Raw genomic sequence first — 17,325 nt, forward strand, 5'->3', positions numbered from 1 at the left:
CCTAATATATATGTGCACAACTGCAGCCTCGGTCCCAAGTATACATATACATAACTGCAGCCTCAGGCCCAAACAGGCATAAATTATAAACTACAACCTCAGGCCCAAATACAGGTGTCCAACATTCAGGAATTTAAAATCAGGAACTAAGAATCATACTGCAATACATGATAGTGAAATATTGAATCTCACTGAGTTACATGATACTGGAATACTGGATCACACTGAGTTACATAATACTAGAATAGTTAAAAGGACTAGACTGAGACATGTATTCTTGAAATGATTATGAATGCTGAAATTTCAACTGTTTATGGCATACAGAGTAATCTATACGAAGAATTGGGGGCATCAAACCCAAGTATATATTGAAAACGCACTGTGCTCACAACGTTCAGAATGAAAGTCATGAATGAGGTGTAGAGCTAAAGAATAAAAGTTCTACAACTATTCAAGGAACTAGGCTAAACTATATTTCTGAGACAATTAGTAACGTCATAAAAGAAACGTAGTGTAGGGAGAATCATTAATGTTCCCAAATATAGAGAGTTAGCCTCGCATACCTTAACTTCCTGGCATTGAGTGTAATACAACATTCGCCAACTCTTTCAACTTCAATTTATATCAATACAAGTCAAAGGGATTCCATATTAGCAATATTACTCATGTTTTGGTTACTTAGGCTTTTTCTCAAACACTTGATGGCATAATGATTTATGGTCCTTATTAATGGTGTCTTTACACCCAATAACACATTTTGTTGTTCCTAGATAAATTCTAAAGTCTCAAATGGTTACAATCAATATCATTCTTTATTACCCATAAGGTAAACAATACCCTTAACCAATAATCAACAACCAACAACCCAAGCCTATAATCTATTCATGCTTTTCTATCAAATTCATTAACTCATATCTCATGAACTAGAGTATATAATTATTAATCCAATTCTAGAATCAATTAGAGAGTGAAGATATTACCTTCTTGATGTTCAATATTCTTGAAATCGAGTTATAGGGTTTCTTCTCTCAACAATGATGTCCCAATCAAATATCTAATGATATGGAGGGTTTAACCATGTTAATAAGATGTTGGGAAATCGAAATTAACTTAGAATCACCATTAGAACTTACCTTGGGTGGTGGAGGGACCCTTGAGGAGTTAGATTTTTGAATGTATAAGACGATTCATGAATGTATGTGTATTATTATAAGACGGAGGGACCCTTGAGTATGTGTATTATGTATAAGACGGAGTCCCATGCAATTAGACGATTTCATGAATGTATAACTTGGTATAATATTATGTTGAATCTATAGTCTTTACTAGCAAGAAGTGTACTGACTTGGTAATTCGATTTACAATCACCCAAATCAAATCGTGCTTTTAAAATGAGTGAGATAATCCTGTTACAAAGTCCATATTGTCACGACCCCAGTTCACCCTCTGTGAACTGTCGTGACGACACCTAGTCTCTACAACTAGGTAAGCTTAACAAATGCGGAAAATGAACTAACTTGCGGAATAAACAATCCAAATTTGAAAACAACTAAAGGAAACAATATTTAAATGCCGCTCGGCATATATACATAACTTCTCGAAATCTAATACACTATCTAAAAACCCGGAAACCCACGGATCCACAAGTTGAGAAAAATACTACATAGCTCTAATCTCTGGAATGTCTAACAAAACAGAAGTACAGAAGGGCTAAATACTAAGATGCAGGAATAGAAAGAGACTCTTCGGTCTGCGGACGCGGCAGATATACCTCGAAGTCCCGTAGAATCGCATCGCCTCGAGAATGGTAAGCCTGAGTAGAGGTACCTCGATCTGCACATGAAAAACATGCGCAGAAGGGGCATGAGTACACCACAACGGTACTCAGTAAGTGCCAAGCCTAACCTCAGTCGTGTAGTGACGAGGAAGGTCAGGGCCCTACTGAGGTTAATAAATAATAAAATGACAAGATAAAATAAGCAGTAAAACTAAGAATCTATATTAAGAATCTATACAGTATAATAAGAGTACAATAACGGAAACAGAGATAAAGGCAAACTACAAAAAAATACAACTCACAACAAGTATAATAACTGAGGATCTCTTGGTATCCTCAATATATGCTAGAGATCTCTTGGTATCCCAAGGATCTCTTGGTATCCTCAATATATGTCAGGGATCTCTTGGTATCCCGAGGATCTCTCGGTATCCTCAATATATGCCAGGGATCTTTTAGTATCCCGAAGATCTCTCGGTATCCTCAATATACATGCCAGGGATCTCTTGGTATCCCACACCTCAGTCCAAATCATAAATACATACAGGGGATCTCTCGGGATGCCGTCCCGTTGTCCCAAATTAAAACACACAGCAGCAACACTAGAATACTAAATTAAATGCTAATTTCGTACTAAGTAAACAGTCAATTCTAGCCTAACATGCTTCACGTAATGCAATTAAGGCAATTTAAGCAAATAGGCAATTAAGTCAACTAAACATGCTTTTCTAAACTAACAACAGGCTAAATTCGCAAGTAGAATAAAGTAGGAAAAAGGAACTCAATTGAAATACTTAAAGTAAAACCGGATTTTCAACAATTAGCTCAAGTACGCGCTCGTCACCTCACGTACAAGACATTTCAATTATCATGTATATCATATCCTAAGGGGGAGGTCCCCTACACAAGGTTAAACAAGCCACTTACCTTGAACCGGCTCAAAAATCCATCTGAAACCACGCTCTTGCCACGAGTACTCGACTCTAATAGGCCCAAATCTATTCAATTCAATTTCATAATTCAAATAACACTTCAAGTAACTAATTCTACAATTAAATTCTAACCTAATACGCGAAATTAGGTAAAATGACCAAAATGCCCCTCGGGCCCACGTCTCGAAATTGGGCAAAAATTACATTTTCAGACACCTCGTACTCTCACGAGTCTATACATAACAAGGATACTGAAATCGGAGTCCAAATGACCCTCAAACCCTCATTTAAAGGTCTCTTAAACTCAAGCCCTAATTAACCATTTTTCCCAAATTTTTCACCACTAATTAGGTCCTTAATCATATAAAAACGAGTTATGAAGTCAAAAACGTTACCTTCAAGTGATTCCCCTTGAATCCCTCTTCAACCCTCTTCAAAAAGCTTCAAAATCGCCTAATAATGGAGGAACCTAGGCTTAAATTCGCGAAATAAACCTTTTAAAACATTCTGCCCAGGCATTTAATAAACCTAGGTCAAGGCCTCGCGTTCACGAAGCACAAAAATGACGTTCCGAAAAAGTCCTCTTACGCGAACACGACAAGGCCCTCGCGAACGCGATGATTTACCCAGACAAGCCTTCGCAAACGCGTTCCTCTCATCGCGAACGCGATGAGTAAATTCTACTGGCCATTTTTCCTCCTACGCGAATGCGAAGCCCACTAGCGAGCGCAATTTACAAGTATCCAGCCCTTCGTGAATGTGGAGCCTTCCTCGCGAACACAAAGGCTAAAATTTCACTAACCTCCATTGACTCTTCGCGAATGCGAGGGTCCACTCGCGAACGCGAAGAGTAAATATCTGCAACAGCTGAACCTGCAATTCTGCAACTTTTTAGCAACTAAAAATGATCCATTTAGCATCCAAAAAACACCTGAGGCCCCCGAGACCTCAACCAAAGGTATCGACATATCCTAAAACCTTATTCAAACTTGTACCAATCTTCAAAACACCTCAAACGATATCGAATCAACCAAAACACATCGTATTCAAGCCTAAGTTTTCCAAAATCTTCCGAATTACGCTTTTGATCAAAAACCCAACCAAACCACCTCCGAATGACCTGAAATTTTTCACACGCATCCCAAATGACATAATGGAACTTTTGCAACTCTAAGAATTCCATTCCAACCCTCGGATCAAAATGTCACTATCGAACCGGAAACTTTAAAAATTTAACTTTCAGCGTTTCAAGCCTAAATTAGGTACAGACTTCCAAAACACAATCCGAACATGCCTCTAGGCCCAAAATCACCTAACGGAGCAAACGAAACCATCGGATTTCCATTCCGAGGCTGTCTTCACACTATTCTAATTACAGTCAACTTTCCAACGCTTAAGCTCTCATTTAGAGACTAAGTGTACCAAAACTCTCCGAAACTTAAAATCGAACATCTCGGCAAAAACAAATAGTACGAGTAGACTCGGAGGAAGCAGTTAATAGGGGATCGGGGTGTTAATTGTTAAGACAATCGGCTGGATTGTCACACATACTTACAGTCTCCACTCAAGAGTATGTGTATTTTGTGGTAAAACATTAGGTTTCCTACTGCTCGACTTTCACTTACTGATAATTCGGACACTTGGCTACAAAGTCTGCAATGTTCTTTTTCATGAAATTAAACCAATCAATCTCCTTGGTCATGATGCATATTTGGGTAACCTGGATGGAAAGAATACCAGGAATTATAGGCTTCTTAAATGATCTTCCCTTTTTAAGTCCATCTATGTCTGGAACACACAATGTGTCTTGGTACCTCAAGTACCATCATCTCCCCCTTATTCAAAACCATCGTTTTATACTTGTGAATCTCATCTTCAACTACAACATGTGGAGATCATCAAATTGTTTCTCCTTCTCTTCGGCTACTAATGGGGAACAAGTCCTGTTCTAGACAACAACTCTGTCATCATCGGAGTCCGAAGTCGAACTCCTATCTTGGCTGATGAACTTCTTTCACCAGAGTTGTCTTGTCTACCTCAATCATGAGTTATACTTCCCACACTTGATTATCTTCTTAAGCACTTCCTCAAAACACTTATAGTATTGTTGTGAGCTAAGTCTTTGACCAGTACTCCGAAGACTATAGTCTCGTGCAATGACACTACCCTCATGACACATAAATAGGCATGATTTTATTGCTTTTCTGTGATCACTTTATCATCAATAACTATGCTCGGTGATCATTCTACTCACTTTGTGTTTCTTACACATGCTAGACATAATCCCTGTGGTAATTATACAATTTTCCCTTATTACCGAACTGATTTTCTTTTTCATATCCCATGCTAACTATTCGGGTTTCAAATCTCTAACTGGACTTACTAAAAATTTTCACATCACCCTTAGACCAAAGGTCTTATACTTATGGATCCTTCTCTTTTTGTTGGGATCCAAATAACTTTCCTTATTTTTTGCAATTCCTTGCACTCTACGTCAATGACGACTCATCTTCCAACAAATTTTGAGAAATCCTTCTTACTAGGAAAGACTATATTACCTATATAAATGGAAATATAATGTATTCACAACTATCATACACAATCTTAATGATTAACTCTGCTCACACTGTCAATCCTGGAGAAACCACATTTCGATAATTCCTAAAGGCTATTCTTCTATAGTTTGCTCTCGTATTACTAGCTTATTTTTTTTCCCACTATCACTGTACTTCGAATTTAACTTAAGCTCTTTTGGTTCTAACACACGTTCGGTATTTCAAAATGTCATCCACTTCCTAGAGTTAACCTAGCTAAGTGAATCAAATTGTACCTCTACTAGCTCTGCTGAAATTGCTAATTCACTGTATCAACTCAAAACTTACTTATTATTCTTTTACTAAATACCTACTAGAAACACGTTTTCTTGTTCTACTTTGGATAACTAAAGTGAGGAATAAGGTTATTTCTAGCTTCCCTCATCATCTGACCCTATTCTATGGTCGCATACTATCCTTTTTTTTTCTAAACTGTGTGCATATATCACACTTAGTGAATTCATATATCTTAAACAAAATTAAAATATCTAACCCCAAACTTTCTATATAATACAAAATAATATCATACTATAAACATTCGCGGTAATAACTTAGTCACATAACCTAAGGGGGAACTGCCATATCTTTTATCTCACAATAATAGTAGCTTCTTACAGTAATTCACTAACGTGGTACCTTCTAATTTTGATTTGAGTAAACCTAAATAACTTAAAATCTTTCCCTAAAATTTAATATCGACTGCTCTTGGTTCTCATTTCGTATATCATGTCTTCTTAGTCATATACATGAGTCATACGAAAAATACATCCCTGATAATAACAATCGTTCCTGACTCCTAGGTATTTTGCCCTTAGGCTCTTTTTTTGTCCCAAACTATAGTGACCAATGTTAGGGTCTGACATCTGAACTATCATCATCCCACTTGTGGCTCCATTTCCAAGAATTCAAAGAAATTGCTCTCTAAGGTAAAAACACATACGATTACCATACACAAACTTATTCTTCAGAGTATACTATCATATGATAAATCACTTATTGCACCATCCGGTGAGTCTTGGTCTTAATCCAAACCTAAAATATGTGAAGATTTTGATATAACCACTGTTGCTTACATTTTCTTTGAGAACCCATATGTATCACTGTATACTCACAAGTCACTAGAATTTTGATAAAATGAAAATTGGAGACCTGGTAACTGAATAACTAATAACTGGCATAGTGAATAACCATAAACTTGCTAACTAAAAGATTGTATAACTAGTAACTAAGATAAACTGATAACCATTAAACATGATAACTATTTTTGTACTTTCTGATTAGGTTATACTTTAATATGTACTACTATCCATTGCACCCCACTTTTAACGTCCTCTCAAGTCTCATATTTACCAACTTGTACTCCATAATTATACCCCCAATGGGCCATAATCCTATCTAGGACCTTAGGATTCTCCTGTGCATCGCTTGGGCATCCAATTCGTTTGTAAATCGATAGGAAGAGAAAGCTACATATTGCTCTAAGTATCATGGAACGATCTAGAGTAGAAAGAAATGAGACAATCCTAGATGTCTTAGTAGTTAACCGTTTATATGAGTGGCCGACACACACATATAAAGGAAACAACACTGGACACGGCTTCATAGACTCCCTAAGACTCTTGAACCTAGGGCTCTGATACCATACTTTGTCAGGCCCTCGAACTTGGGTCTGGATGTAACACGACACTTGGTGCCTGACTACATGTGACCGAGCGAACCAACTGACTTGCTGAATCAACATGTGATATCATAACATACTAAATGTAGAAGATAAACAAACACATGCTGATATACTAAAAAGCTTGAATGATAAATATCAATGTGTTGAAACACTAATACAGGTCTGAAACATATCTATACCCTACATTGCTTAACATGAAAAGCTTGCGACTTTGTCTAACTGTTACTCTAATATATGAAGCCTCTAATGAAGTACTAAAACTGTCTGAAAATACTGAAGACTGTAAGGTAATGATAATGCCCCGAAAGAACTGGGATCACCAAATAGCTGGTACAAGAATCCTAGCGCTCTAAATCATCAACCTGTAAATCAATACCAAAATCATGAGATGCATGCCCCAGGAAAAACGGATGTCAGTACATTTGAATTGCACTGGTATGTAAAGCAACTGAAAAAAAGAACTATAAATGTTGAAACTGATACTGAGTTGATAATTGAGAATTGATAATTGATAACTGAATTAATAACTATTGAAACTGAAACTAAAATGATAACTGAATTAATAACTGATAACTGATAACTCATAACTGAATTAATAAATGATAACTGATAACTGAACTGAACAAAGGAAGTAAGGAAATCAATACTCCCTCTTCTAAATGATGAACATCCTATTTATCTGAATATTAAACTGCGGCCTCAGGCCCAATATATATATGTGCATAATTGCGGCCTTGGGCCCAAGTATACGTATACATAACTACGGCCTCAGGCCCAAAGATGCATAAAGCATAAACTTCAGCCTCGGGCCCAAATACAGGTGTCCAATATTCAGGAATTTAAAATCAGGAACTGAGAATCTTACTGTAATACATGATAGTGAAATAATGAATCTCACTAAGTTACATGATACTGGAATACTAGATCACACTGAGTTACATAATACTAGAATAATGAATAGGACTAGACTGAGACATGTATTCTTGAGCTGATTATGAACGCTGAAACTTCAACTGTTTATGGCATACTGAGTAATCTATACGAAGACTTGGGGGCATCAAACCCAAGTCTATATTGAATACGCACTGATCTCACAACGTTCAAAATGAAAGTCATGAATGAGGTATAGAGCTAAAGAATAGAAGTTCTACTACTTTTCAAGGAACTTGGATAAACTATATTTCTGAGGCAATTAGTAACGTCATAAAAGAAACGTAGTGTAAGGAGAATCATTAATGTTCCCAAACATAGAGAGTTAGTCTCACTTATCTTAACTTCCTACTCTTGAGCGTAATACAACATTCACCAATCCTTTCAACTTAAATCTATATCAATACAAGTCAAGGGGATTCTATATTAGCAATAATACTCATGTTTTGGTTACTTAGGCATTTTCTCAAACACTTGGTGGCATAATGCTTCATGGTCCTTATTAATGGTGTCTCTACACCCAATAACCCATTCTGTTGTTCCTAGATAAATTCTAAAGTCTCAAATGGTTACAATCAACATCATTTTTTATCACCCATAAGGTAAACAGTACCCATAACCAATAATCAACAATCAACAAACCAAACCTATAATCCGTTCATGCTTTTCTATCAAACCCATTAACTCATATCTCATGAACTAGAGTCTATAATCATTAATCCAACACTAGAATCAATTTAAGGGTGAAGATATCACCATCTTGACGTTCAATCTTCTTGAATTCGAGTTCTAGAGTTTCTTCTCTCAACAATGATGTCCCAATCGAATATCTAATGATATGGAGGGTTTACCCATGTCAATAAGATGTTGGGAAATCGAAAATAACTTAGAATCACCATTAGAACTTACCTTGGGTTATGGAGGGACCCTTGAGGAGTTAGATTTTTTAGAGTTCCGTGGTTAGATTTTTGAGAGTTCCCTGGTTAGATTTTTGAGAGTTCCCCTTTCTAGAGCAAGTTTTTATGTTTTGGTTCTATGGGGGACGAAGTAGGGCTTTAAAATGACCCCCATGAGCGCCCTCGCACACCTGACCGTGCAAAATGGCAGTAACACTGCCTCAGGAGTGCGACCGCGCTCAGGGCGTGCATATCGCATACTATTCTATAAAACGCGCATAACCTTTTGCACAAAGATCCGTTCGGGCTCCAAATATATCATTGGAAAGCTATTTCAAAGGCCTACAACTTTCATGCTTTGAGTTTTCCAAATTCCTTAAACATTTTCACTAAACCCTGCTGGAAGACAGACCTTCTATAAACTTAGTCGATTTTGTCACATATTATGCACCTCACTTTCCTTTTTGATTTTGAAACAACTATTTTACCCATAATCATCCTGATGGGACTTCACATGTCCAAAATATAACCTTACTACTCCTTTAACTCATTCATACCTAAGCCGAATTTACGGAGTGTTATATGTGACTAACACTTTAACTATTGAAGAGCAACTGACAAATTTAACAAAGGCAATTAACAAAGACTAAGCATAATCAAGATAATAAGTTTGTCAAATTAACAAATAGAATCGAAAGCACGATGGATGGAGATTTAAGTCATGCAGTTGGAAAGCTCCCTATGATACAAGATAAAGGAGACTCATATGCAAGACAAAAAACAACACCTAAGAAACTTCAGATTTGATTTGACGGGATAATTCTGTAATGACACAAAATTCACCATTTGTCATGAGGGCGCCTCACTCCACTTTCTAGGTAAGCCAACATATTAAAACACTTAGGGAATCAGATTCAGATCTTATACAAGTGATAAAATATAAATAAAAGCAAAGAAAATCCTAATTCACACAAATGATATCTTAAACAACAATCTCTAATAATAATATTTCCCAAATCCTGGTGTCACTGAGTACATGAGCATCTAAAAATCGTAAAACTCTGTCATAACCTAAATCTCATAATAGGTCGTGATGGAACCCAACAAATGTTGTTAGACAAGCCAACAGACGTACCTCCGACTTAATTATCCTTTTTAGCTTTTATAATTAGAAATTTTATTAAATAATTAGAATTAAATCCAGAACCCATGGAAACATACATATTTCTTCACCAAAATACCGGATAAGAATAATACATAAACGATGTGATAATGATAATAAGTACAACTGTAATCATCTACTAGGATTCCCAAAAACTCGGTGTCACGAGTGCATGAGTATCTACCAGAATATACAATACTAGTACAATAACTGTCTGGAATATGAAATAGATAAAATACAATAAATTGATAGATCAGGGACTCCGTGCGCTGTGGATTGTAACAGAGAGAGCAGCTCACCACAAAGTTTCCTAGCAACTGCGCCCACGCGCCCAATTGACCACCAAAAGTACTTGTCCCAGTACCTGTACAGTTAGTGCATAAGTTTAGTAAGCATCTAGTCTAACCTCGAAGAAGTAGCAACAAGGAGTCGACATCGACAATTACTAGTGGTCCAAGAAATCAAGTACAGTAAAAGTAGACATGTATGAAGCATGGAAAGTAAAATAGTGAAAGCAGATATATGTACATAATACGATCATCAACTAAAAGTTAAATACGAAGTCCTCGAATACTAGATGCTTCCTCAAATGAAAGACATAATGATCAATGCCAATAAAATATCACATCTTGAGTGGGGAAAACTCATAGGTGCACTGACCCCTTATCAAATATTACACACGATTCTGCTGAGGCGAATGACCCAATCCCATAAGAGTAATAGTATGATTTCCTGCCGTGGCGTATGGCCCGATACTATAATAATCGTGTACTCTGTCGAAGGTCAACCGACCTAAACTATAGATGCATCTCATAATACTATTGAGGCATTCAGTCCAATCCCATAGAAATAGTGAAACTTAATGGGTCACTAGTCCCACTAACGAATATATGTGTGAGTTATGAATTTAAGAAACTTTTCGGACAATTTTGTACAATGCAAGAGAAATCCATAAAAGGAAGTACAATTCTACTACTAATCAAGTAGCTTGCTAAATATCTAAAATAGCAAGTCTGATACTTTGCGCGAGTCTAGTCTCAGGTAAAAAATTAAATTAAATCTTTTAAACAGGCAAGAATAACTCAAGTATTGCAATTAAAGCATTACATGGGTCTAAGTCTATACGGACCTAATCAGAAATTCTAGCATACACATGGACACTCGTCACCTCATACGTCTATACGGACCTAATCAGAATTCTACCATACATATGGACACTCTTCACCTCATACGTGTGTATCACATAACAAATATAACACCTATGGGGTAAATTTCCCCTCGCAAGGTTTGACAGAAGACATACCTCGCTTCGAAATTCGATAACCGGCTCCAACGCCTCTCTAACACCTCAAACCAATGACAACTAATCTGAAACTAATAAAAGAATGTGCAAACAAATCAAAATATACTCAAAGACTCGAAATTTAATCAATTAGAAATAATCCTCAACTCCACATGAAAAGTCAATAAAGTCAACCCCTGAGTTCACGCGCCTGGATTTCAAAAACTCTCAAAGATAAATATTGTAACACCCCACATATTCGGATTAGGTATGAATGAGTTATAGGAGTTTATATTTTGCACATATGAAGTCCTATCGGGATGATTATGATTGAAAATAGTTGTTTCAAAATCAATATAGAAAGTGAGGTGCATAAGATTTGACAAAATCAACTAAGTTTGCAGAAGGTCCGTCTTCCAGCAGGGTTTAGTGAATATGTGTAAGTAATTTGGGAAATATCAAAGCATGAAAGTTGTAAACCTTTGAAATAGCTTTCCAATGATATATTGTGGAGAATCATTAATGTTCTCAAACATAGCTTTCCAACTATGCCCGTTTTACAAAACAATGCGCAACCACCGTGCACGGACCGCGACCGCAGTCGTGAGGCAGTGTTCCTGCTATATACTGCGGTTAGGAATGCGGTCAGGCCTACATGGGCGGGTGGAGGACTTGGGAAATCATTGTTTAAGCCCTATTTCGTCTCCCGCAGCTCCAAAATATAAAAACTTGCTCTAGAAAAGGAAGCTCTCAAAAATCTAGCTCCTTAAGGGTCCCTCAACCACCGAAGGTAAGTTCTTATGGTGATTCTAAGTTAATTTCAATTTTCCAACATTTTATTAACATGGGTAAACCTCCATATCATTAGATATTCGATTGGGATATCATTGTTTAGAGAAGGAACCCTAGAACTCGAATTGAAGAGGATTGAACTTCAAAGAGGTAATGTCTTCACCCTCTAATTGATTCTAACATTGGTTTAATGATTATTGTCACGACCAAAAACTGACCCGGTCGTGATGCCGCCTATTGTGAAACAAGGCCAGCCGACATAATTCCCGAATCAACCATTATTCAATAAAAGTCATTTTTATACCATTTATTAATCAATAATCTCATGATGCAAGTCTAAATGAACAGTGCGAAATAAATACACAAGCCCTACATCGGGGTGTCACAAGTTGCGAGCATCTACTAAGGTCTGAATACAATGAAGAGTCTGAAAGTATACTAAAAACAATCTAAGGAAGACAAGAGGGAGAAGAGCAGGGCTGCAAACGTCGGGCAGCTACCTTGCTAACTCCAATGACTCTGCCACTAAGCGATCAACACCCACTATTGGGTTCAGAAATACCTGAATCTGCACACAAGCTAAAGGGAGTAATATGAGTACGCCAACTCAGTAAGTAATAAAAGTAAATAAAGACTGTGTAGTAAGAAATCACGTAACCCACGTCATAGCACCACAGTGGTTACAAAATGTTCCCAAAACAGGATACAATTCAAATCATTTCGTTAAATTTCCAACTTCAGTAAAATCCATTAGAAAATATCTTTCTAACCTTTTCAATAGAGGTTTAATGAAATATATATAGTAAAAGTGATGAAAATCTTAATCGGCCCCTCAAACAAAATATAGTTCGTATACAGCCCCTCGGCAAATAGAAATTCATAACCATTTCATAACTTAAAAATCTCGGAGGAAGTAGCAAAGCCAAATTAGTGACTAAATTCCGAACACCTCGTAAAATCTTCAGTTTAAATGAAGTTGTTTAAAGCATTTGTTCAACATTTTCAATAAAGGCTCATTCTAAAGATGAGTGAAAGCAGTAATTTAATCAACATATTCAACAGAAACTCACTTTAAGGAAGAGTGAAAAAAAATAGTAAGTTCATAAACAAGCTCATCAGGCAATGCATCACTCGTATATGTGTATATATAAAGCCCCTTGGGCAAGCCACTCAGTCACTCATGACTCAACTCTCAATAATCAGCGCTCACACTCAGCACTCACGCTCAATAGATACCTTATCATAATCGTTGCAGCGTGCAGCCCGATCCATATATCGCTGCGGCGTGCAGCCCGATCCATATATAAAGTCGACCATGCTCAATGGGGGTGTACAGACTCCGGAGGGGCTCCTACAGCCCAAGCGCTATATCGCTGTGGCGTGCATCCCGATCCCATAAAATGCGGCGTGCTACCATTCCATATATATATATATATATATATATATATATATATATATATATATATATTATTGCAGCATGCAGCCCGATCCATAAATATATAATCCTCACAACCAGGCCCTCGGCCTCTCTCTCATCATTAACCTCACCATCAAACCCTCGGTCTATCTCAGTCATCAACCTCACAATCAGGCCTTCGGCCTCTCTCAGCCATCAACCTCACAAGCCACTCAGACTATCAGTAAAATAGGCCGTTCAACTCAAATATCATTTATAGTATCAAAATTGAGTAAATAAGACTGAGCTATGAAATCAGTAAAACATAGAAGGACTAAGTACAATTATTAAGTCAAAACTGTGAGGAAAAGTAGTAAAATCCCCATAAGGGTCCAAAGTAGTTGGCACATGGCCCAAATGTGGCATTCCGCCCAAAACGTAGCAATACTTTTCAAAACACAATGATATCAAAAACTTTTCAATCAAATATGTGACTTAATAGTCATACAGGATGGACCAAGTCACAATACCCAACAGTGCACGACTCCACGCTCATCATCTAGCGTGTGCGTTACCTCACAGTGGCACAACAATGTGAAATCAGGGGTTTCATACCCTTAGGATAACATTTACAATTATTACTTACCTCAAATCAGTCCAAACTCTTGCCCGCGATGTCTTTACCTCTCGAATCGTCCTCCAAATGCTCCAAATCTAACCAAAATTAGTATATTATCATTAATATACGCTAAAGGAACAAAGCCCAAGCGAAAATAATCAAATTAACTCAAAAATCCCGAAATTGGCTCAAACCCGGCACCTGAACTAACGTATCGGAATCCGATAAAAATTACAAAACTGAAAAATCCATTCGCTCACGAGTTTACCCATACCAAATTCACCAAAATCCGACATCAAATGGCCATCCAAATCCCCAAAATCAACTCTCCAAACCTTCCCCCATTTTTCCCAATTTTCACCCCAAATTCCCAAATTAAATGATAAGAATCAAGACATAATCATGAGATTTAACCAAATTTGAGTGAAGTACACTTACCCCAATCAATCCTCTGAAAATCCCTTCAAAAATCGCTTCAATCCGAGCTCCATAGCTCCAAAAATGTAAAAATGGCCGAAATCCTCGAAATAGAGTACTTTATAATCTGCCCAGGCATTTACCCTATGCTATCGTGGACAAACTAATGCAATAGCAAAGCACAAAATTTTCCATCACTTCTTTTACCCTCTGCGATCGGGGCCATTTCCACGCGATCGCATAGAACAAATTTTTCCAACAGCCTTCTCCAACTCTTCCGAACACCCTCTGGAATAATAGTCATAATATTTTGTACAAAACTCCAAATTACAATTCGTTTAACTTTCTGAGGACTAGACATCAAGGGCTACAACTTTCATTTTTGGATCATCTTCAAATTCCTTATTGATTATGAGATATAAGCTTCCAAAGTCGGGTCAGTGAAGCAGAGATTTTACTCTATATGATCGCGGGAAGACTTACGCGATCGCATAGCACAACTCAATTTTTCCAAATTTTCTCTATGCCAATGCGGTCAGATCTATTGTAACGCACTGTACACCCCTGAAGCCAAAAACCAGCAACTAGAAATGGCCTAAAAATGGTTCAAAACTACCCCGAAACTCACCCAAGGCCCTCGGAACCTCAACCAAACATGCCAACACATACCATAACATTATTAAAACTTGTTCCAACCTTCAGAACGCTCAAAACAACATCAAAACATCGAATCATCATCTAATTCAAGCCTAAGAATTCCAAAAACTTCCAAATTTCGCTTTCAATCAAAAAGTCTATCAAACCTCGTCCGAATGACTTGAAATTTTGCACACATATCACAAATGACACAACGAACCTACTCCAACTTCCAGAATTCCATTCCGACCCCTATATCAAAATCTCACCTATCAACCAGAAAGCGCCAAAATTTTAATTTCGCTAATTCAATCCTACACCTTCCATGGACCTCCAAAATACATTCTGAGCACGCTTCTAAGTCCCAAATCACCTAACGGAGCTAACCAAATCATAAAAGTTTCAATATGAGATCATATATTAACAAGTCAAACCTTTCAAATTTTAATCTTCAAACTGAGAACGGTTCTTCCAAATTCATTTCGATTACCCTGAAAACCAAAACCAACGATTTACATAAATCATAATACACCACACGGGGCTAGTCATGCCCGATAACTGGCGAGCGAAGTGCAAAACCTCAAAACGACCGGTCGGGTCATTACATCCTCCCCCATATAAACATACATTCGTCCTCAAACGTGCCCAGAGTTGTTCCGAAATCCATCAAATCGCTTTGTAACCTTACCATGCACATACCCTGGGGGTGATCCCCAGTCACCCTATCTCATATAGGTCTGATAACACAATGCAACTGAAATTTCACAATCCATCCTAGCCTATAAACCTTGGAACCAATTTTTCCACTTACGAAATCATCTTTAAGATCAGAATCTCCCATCTATACACTGAATAAGCCTGAAAAAGTTGTAACAAACCATACCTGCAGCCTCAGATGCAATTAATGATATACCACATAACTCAAACAATCGTAGCAATAACTTCTAATCACATCAGTTGCTCAAAACAACCGAATATCGATAATAAATCTCTTATCAAATAAAGTCTCAATCCAACACTTCCGTATACTACCAATGACGAATGAAACACGCAGAAAGTCATAACCATTCCTCAGATCAACCATTCATGAAGCTTCCTCTCCTTTGGCAAGGACCATAGTAAATTTCTAAGCCGAACCTCGATATTATCCTTCCAACATGCTGAAACCGAATCCGTTTGTATTCATTCTACATCCCAACGATATCATTTAACCCAACACATCTACTCTGGTGACATGACAGATCAATACCACCTAATGCCACAACTCATACAATCCGCACACTAATAAGCAACAATCCGAACGTACTCAAATCATGAAAAATGACTCAAATAAGAGAGCTGTACCGCAAGCTCACCAGTACCACCACAACGCAATGCTGAGAATCTATCACACGTCGTAGAATCAGAACATATGAATCTAACTCAAAGGATCATACCTCGACATAACTTTGCCGCAATGCGTGACCCTATCCAAACACTGGTTTGCATGAGACGCCTCAAATCACCATGCTCAAAATCATCAACCAAGAGCAATTTGATGCCTAGCACCTAAAAGTGAATCACCATAACTATGGAGAAGCAATTAACACAATGCCATATCAGTCCGAAAGAACATACCCAATGCACAACAAATCGTGCAACGCCCAATTACCCGTCTCGCTCAAATTTTGCTATAAAGCTCAAATGGAATCGCACCATATGCGCATATAACCCACAAATCACAACTCCTTGTAACACATAAGAGTAACTCATAGATTACTCCTGAACACGGATAAGCTCAACAATAATTGAATGGCACATATCTCAACAATAACAGTGTGGAGTCAACAATTCCGACTCAGTGTAGAACACACATCCATGTTGGGGCTACCAATGAACCGCACATCAACTCTGGTCACCCACAACAGATAAATAACCCTCTGAAGGTTCACAATGACTGAGTCATAGCACATACTATCATCTGACTAGCTTACATACATCTTTACAGTCCACAACCGCGAAATAACCTGTTCATGAGAACTCCCAGTCTCCAAATCCATAAAGCACACGAATCGCCATATCTGATCCCAACTCTACCGCCCAAATATCTAACACATCCCTGCTACTCGATCATCCCACGAGGGGTACTTCTAAAAATTCTTCTCTTCCACTAAGAAAACCTTGAATATCAGCAGTCGATCCGACAAGATAGTGTCGCAATACAAATAAAGC

The sequence above is a fragment of the Nicotiana tabacum genome, chromosome 20 (assembly GCF_000715075.1).
Source record: "Nicotiana tabacum cultivar K326 chromosome 20, ASM71507v2, whole genome shotgun sequence".
In the NCBI taxonomy this organism is placed as follows: Eukaryota; Viridiplantae; Streptophyta; class Magnoliopsida; order Solanales; family Solanaceae; genus Nicotiana; species Nicotiana tabacum.